Raw genomic sequence first — 6505 nt, 5'->3', positions numbered from 1 at the left:
ATCACATTTTAATTTGACACTTTTAAGTTTCCTTTGTACTTCGTTTTTTGTTCGGGCTGTTCTCCTTCCTTTGGGGAGCTGCCCCTTTTACTTTGTCCTAATTTAATTTGAGTTTGTTTATTTGGTTGGACCTTAAAAGAGGCCAACAACCACATTAAATATCCAATTGAATCTAATTCATTGTCCTCGTAAGAGACAAACAAGATCCAAGCTGACAAGATGAGGCATTTCACCTCAGCTTGGGCTTCATCTGATGCTTGACCTGAGCCAAATTTTAAACAGTGTTAAACAGCAGGAAGGAACCTCATCAGCATGACCTAAAACAATCAAGAACTGCACACAGTTTAGTTCCTGGATTCTACCTTTTGATGCAACTGGCTGAAGAATCTTCTGGAACATGTGTTCATAATCTCTGGTTAAGGGATCAGCTACTTAGAACTGAGATGAAGAGGATATTCCTCATTTGGAGAATTTTTGAAATTCTCTACCCCAGAGGACTCTAGATCCTCAATCATTGCATATATTGAAGACTTGTGGATGGATTTTTGGGCAGTAAGGAGATCGAGAGATACGAGGACAGAAACGGATCATGAGGTTTATGCAGAAGTTCAGCCCTGATTTCATTGAATGACAGAGCAAAAAGTTGGGCCACATGTCCAGACCACTCAGGATCTTATTTCAAACACCTCTTTGTAAACATCAGTGAATACAAACCTAACCCCCCCAACATTTCCTCATTCGACAACCTGCCCATTCCTGGTATTGGGCTGGTAAACCTTCTCTGAACTGTTTCAAACACATTTCCATTTCTCTTCAAAAAGGGGACCATTACTGTAGATGGTACCCAAATGTGGTCTCACTCGTGTCCTGTGTAATTGAAGCATAACCTGCCTACTTTTGGGGACGATCAATTACCCTCACAGTAAACAATCACATTTGATAAGCTTTCCCAATTACTTGCTGTACCTGCATATTAGCCTTTGCCAATGATGCAGTTTTTGTGGTTCATTCACCTGAAGGTGCGTAGTCAATTCCACACACTTTCTCAACTGTTGCAGAGGAATTTGGAGTCAGGATTAACCAGCAAAAAAAAATGAGGTGGTCATAAGTAAAATCGCAACTGAAGTGGACAAGGTAGGTGTATTCTGCTGGCATTGACAATCTCAAGTGAAATGAAGCTTGGCGAGGGGGACACCAGCTTGTATTCGTGCTGCTACAACATTAGGAAAGCTTCCAGCAAGAGCCTGGAAAACCCCAATCTGACAATTCCCATCCAGATAAGTAGATTGCCGTCTGCAGCTGAAACCTGGATTCCATATCAGAAGCAGGAACCCAGTTTGACTTGAAGATTCCCTAGAACCCTGTATGGAAACTTCACAGTGCAATGAGAATTCCCTTTAATGTTCAAATCAGTCAAATATTGATACAATATTAGGAAGTTGCCACAATGGGTTAATTGTATTGCTATAGATTCAAGAGTCAGAAAACATTCTGGAATAAACAAAATAGTGTAAACAAGGGTGTATAGTGGAGGACAGCACGCTGGCACAGTGGTTAGCACTGTTGCCTCAGACCTAGGGACCCAGGTTCAATTCTGACCTTGCGTAACTGTGTTGAGTTTGCACATTCTCCCTGTATCTGCATGGGTTCCGATGGTCAAAAAGGACAGTAGGAGGAGAGATAATAAGCCGTGGATAACGAAGGAGGTGAAGGAAAGTGTTAAATTAAAAGCGGAGGCGTTTAGAGTAGCTAAGAGTAGTGGGCGAGAAGAGGATTGGGAGAGGTTTAAATGTCAACAAAGATTGACAAAGAAGTTGATAAAGAAGGGTAGGAGAAACTATGAAGCTGGGCTAGCGCTTAATATAAAAAAGGATAGCAAGAGTTTTTATAAATATATAAAAAGGAAGAGGCTGGCTAGGGTGAACGTTGGACCCTTAGAGGATGAGAAGGGGGACTTAGTGGTAGGGGATGGGGAAATGGCTGAGGTCTTGAATACCTTTTTTTTTCTGTCTTCACGGAGGAGGACGTGAATAATTTGCCGGGTGTTAGAGATGGAAAGGTGGTAGGAATGGAGGGTCTTAATGACATTACTGTTACTAGAGAGGCGGTGCTCGACAGACTGGAGGGGCTGATTGTGGACAAGTCCCCAGGACTGGATGGAATGCATCCGAGGGTTCTGAAAGAAATGGCGGAGGTGATAGTGGATGCCTTGGTGGTTATTTTCCAGACGTTGCTGGATTCCGGGGAAGAGCCGGATGATTGGAAAACGGCTAATGTTACGCCGTTGTTTAAGAAGGGTGCCAGGCAAAAGGCAGGGAATTATAGGCCTGTTAGTTTAACATCTGTGGAAGGTAAAATGTTAAAATCTGTCATTAAGGAGGAAATTGCAAGGCATCTTGAAGGGAATTGCTTGATAGAGCAGACGCAGCACGGTTTCATTAAAGGGAAGTCGTGTCTGACAAATTTACTGGAGTTCTATGAGGATGTGTCTAGGGCGGTGGATAGAGGAGAGCCGGTGGATGTGGTCTTTCTAGATTTTCAGAAGGAGTTTGACAAGGTACCTCACAAGAGGTTATTGCAGAAGGTCGAGGGACATGGAGTTGGGGGTAGGGTGTTAGCGTGGATAGAGGATTGGTTGTCAAATAGGAGGCAGAGAGTGGGGGTCAACGGGTGCTATTCGGATTGGCGGATGGTGACTAGTGGAGTGCCCCAGGGGTCGGTGCTGGGGCCTCAGCTTTTTACCATTTATATAGATGATCTGGAGAAGGGAACCGAGTGTAGGGTGTCGAAATTTGCTGATGACACCAAGATTGGTGGAACGGCAAATTGTGCGGAGGGTGTGGAGAGTCTGCAGAAGGATCTAGATAGGCTGGGCGAATGGGCCAGGAAATGGCAAATGGAATTTAATGTTGGTAAGTGCGAGGTGGTCCACTTTGGTAGGAATAATGGTAGGAAGGACTATTACTTACGGGGCGAAAAACTGCAGCAGGCGACGGTGCAGAGGGACCTCGGGGTCCTTGTGCATGAGTCGCAAAAACCCAGCTTGCAGGTGCAGCAGGTGGTCAGGAAGGCGAATGGGATGCTGGCCTTCATCGCGAGGGGGATTGAATATAAAAGTAGGGAGGTCTTGCTGCAGCTGTATAGGGCATTGGTGAGGCCGCAGCTGGAGTACTGTTTGCAGTTTTGGGCGCCGCACCTGCGCAAAGATATTTTGGCCTTGGAGGAAGTGCAGAGGAGCTTTACTAGGCTGATACCGGAGTTGAGGGGGTTGAGCTATGAGGAGAGGCTGAATAAACTAGGCTTGTACTCGTTGGAGTTTAGAAGAATGAGGGGAGATCTCATTGAGACGTATAAGATGATGAATGGGATGGATAGGATAGAGGTGGAGAGACTCTTCCCGCTCAAAAAAGACAGTAGGACTAGGGGGCGCAGCCTCAAGATAAAGGGGGGGGCGGTTTAGAACGGAGTTGAGGAGGAACTTCTTCACTCAAAGGGTGGTGAATCTCTGGAATTCTCTGCCCGTTGAAGTGGTGGAGGCTGCCTCGCTAAATATTTTTAAGACGTGGGTTGATGGGTTTTTGATAAGAGAGGGGATTAAGGGTTATGGGGAGAGGGCTGGAAGGTGGAACTGAGCCACGACAGATCAGCCATGATCTTATTGAATGGCGGGGCAGGCTCAAAGGGCTAGATGGCCTACTCCTGCTCCTATTTCTTATGTTCTTATGTATGTTCTTATGTTCTAAACAGATATTTATGGAGTTGGGGTGGAAACTTAGGGCCAAATCAAACAGAGTGGTTATCTCGGGACTCTTGCCTGTGCCACGGGATAGTTTAGAGAAGAACAGAGAGAGGGTAAGTTTGAACTCGTGGCTGAGGGGATGGTGCAGGAGGGAGGGGTTCAGGTTCTTGAACAATTGGGGCTCATTCTGGGGAAGGTGGGACCTCTACAAGAGGGATGGTCTACACCTGAATCAGAGGGGAACCAATATCTTGGGGGGAAAATTTGCAAAGGCTATGCAGGGGGGTTTAAACTGATTCAGAGGGGGGGTGGGATCCTGAGTAGCAGGGATGAAATTGAGGGGGTCATAGTTGAGGACTGCAAAGCACGGCACCATGGGGGTGGAGTACAGCGTGGTTTGAAATGCTTATACTTTAATGCGAGGAGTATTCGCAATAAGGTGGATGAACTTGCAGTGTGGATCAGTACCTGGAACTTTGATGTTGTGGCCATTTCAGAGACATGGATAGAGCAGGGACAGGAATGGTTGTTGCAGGTTCCGGGGTTCAAATGCTTCAGTCAGAGTAGAGAAGGAGGTAGAAGGGGGGGAGGAGTAGCATTATTAGTCAAGGACTGTATCACCGTGACAGAAAGGAAGTTTGATGAGGACTTGTCTGTTGAGGTAGTATGGGCTGAGATTAGAAATAGGAGAGGAGAGGTCACCCTGTTGGGAGTCTTTTATACACCTCCTAAAAGTTCTAGAGAGGTAGAGGAAAGGATTGCAGAGACGATCCTGGACAGGAGTGAAAGTAATAGGGTAATTGTTATGGGAGACTTTAACTTTACTAATATTGATTGGAATAGCTATAGCTCTAGCTCATTAGAGGGGTCAGTTTTTACACAAAGCGTGCAGGATGGTTTTTTGACTCAGTATGTAGATAGGCCAACTAGAGGTGAGGCTATATTGGATTTGGTGCTGGGAAATGAGCCAGACCAGGTGTTAGACTTGGAAGTTGGTGAACATTTTGGTGATAGTGACCACAGTTCGGTTACGTTGACCTTAGTGATGGAAAGGGATAGGCATGAACCTCGGGGCAGTAGTTATAGCTGGGGGAAGGGTAATTATGAGGCTATTAGGAGAGAATTAGGGAGCATAGGTTGGACTAGGAAACTACAGGGGCTTGAAACATCCGAAATGTGGAGTTTATTCAAGGAGCAGCTACTGCGAGTCCTTGATAAGTATGTCCCTGTCAGGCAAGGAGGAAATGGTCGAGCGAGGGAACCGTGGTGCACTAAAAAAGTTGATTCGCTGGTTAAAAGGGAAAAGGAGGCTTATGTCAGGATGAGGCTTGAGGGCTCAGGTAGTGCACTGGAAAGCTATAGATTAGCCAGAAGGGAGTTAAAGAGGGAGTTAAGAAGGGCTAAAAGAGGACACGAGAAGACTTTGGCTGATAGGATTAAGGAGAATCCTAAGGCTTTCTTTAGATAGGTTAAGAATAGAAGATTGGTTAGGGCAAGATTAGGGCCAGTCAGAGACAGCAGTGGGAAGTTATGTGTGGAACCGGAAGGGATTGGAGAGGCACTGAACTAATATTTCTCTTCGGTATTCACGCAGGGAGATGGAAATGTAGTTGTGGAGAACACTGGGTTACAGGGTTGTAAGCTGGATAGTATTGCAGTTGATAAGGAGGATGTGCTTGATATTCTTGAGGGTTTGAAAATAGATAAGTCCCCTGGGCCGGATGGGATTTACCCTAGGATTCTCTGGGAGGCAAGAGAGGCGATTGCAGAGCCACTGGCTCTGATCTTCAGGTCACAGGTATAGTGCCAGAAGACTGGAGGATAGCGAATGTTGTCCCATTGTTTAAGAAGGGGAATAGAGACTTCCCCGGGAATTATAGACCGGTGAGTCTTACTTCTGTTGTGGGCAAAGTATTAGAAAAAATTATTAGGGATAAGATTTATAGTTATTGAGAGAGTAATGAATTGATTGGAGATAGTCAGCATGGTTTTGTGAAGGGTAGGTCGTGCCTTATTAACCTTATTGAGTTTTTTGAAAAAGTGACCAAAGAGGTGGATGGGGGTAAGGCAGTTGATGTGGTATATATGGACTTTAGTAAGGCGTTTGATAAGGTTCACCATGGAAGGCTTCTGCAGAAAATGCAGATGTATGGAATTGAGGGTGATTTAGTTAATTGGATCAGGAATTGGCTAGCTGATAGAAGACAGAGGGTGGTGGTTGATGGGAAGTATTCGTCATGGAGTTCGGTTACGAGTGGTGTGCCTCAGGGATCTGTTTTGGGGCCACTGCTGTTTGTAATTTTTATAAATGATCTGGATGAGGGTATAGAAGGATGGATTAGTAAATTTGCTGATGATACCAAAGTCGGAGGAGTGGTAGATAGTGAGGAAGGGTGTCATAGTTTACAGAGAGACTTGGACAAGTTGCAGAGCTGGGTCGAGAGGTGGCAGATGGAGTTTAATGCTGAAAAGTGTGAGGTAATTCACTTTGGCAGGAATAACAGATGTGTAGAGTATAGGGCTAACGGTAGGGCTCTGAATAGTGTTGATGAACAGAGGGATCTAGGTGTATATGTGCATAGATCCCTGAAAGTTGGGAATCAAGTCGATAAGGTTGTTAGGAAGGCATACGGTGTCTTGGCATTTATTGGTAGGGGGATTGAATTTAGGAGCCGCAACGTCATGTTGCAACTGTACACAACTCTGGTGCAGCCGCACTTGGAGTATTGTGTACAGTTCTGGTCCCCACATTATAGGAAGGATGTG

The sequence above is a fragment of the Carcharhinus amblyrhynchos genome, chromosome 30 (assembly GCF_965287045.1).
Source record: "Carcharhinus amblyrhynchos chromosome 30, sCarAmb.v2.hapA, whole genome shotgun sequence".
In the NCBI taxonomy this organism is placed as follows: domain Eukaryota; kingdom Metazoa; phylum Chordata; class Chondrichthyes; order Carcharhiniformes; family Carcharhinidae; genus Carcharhinus; species Carcharhinus amblyrhynchos.
The sequence above is the reverse complement of the archived record's forward strand: the minus strand, read 5'-3'. Positions refer to the sequence as shown.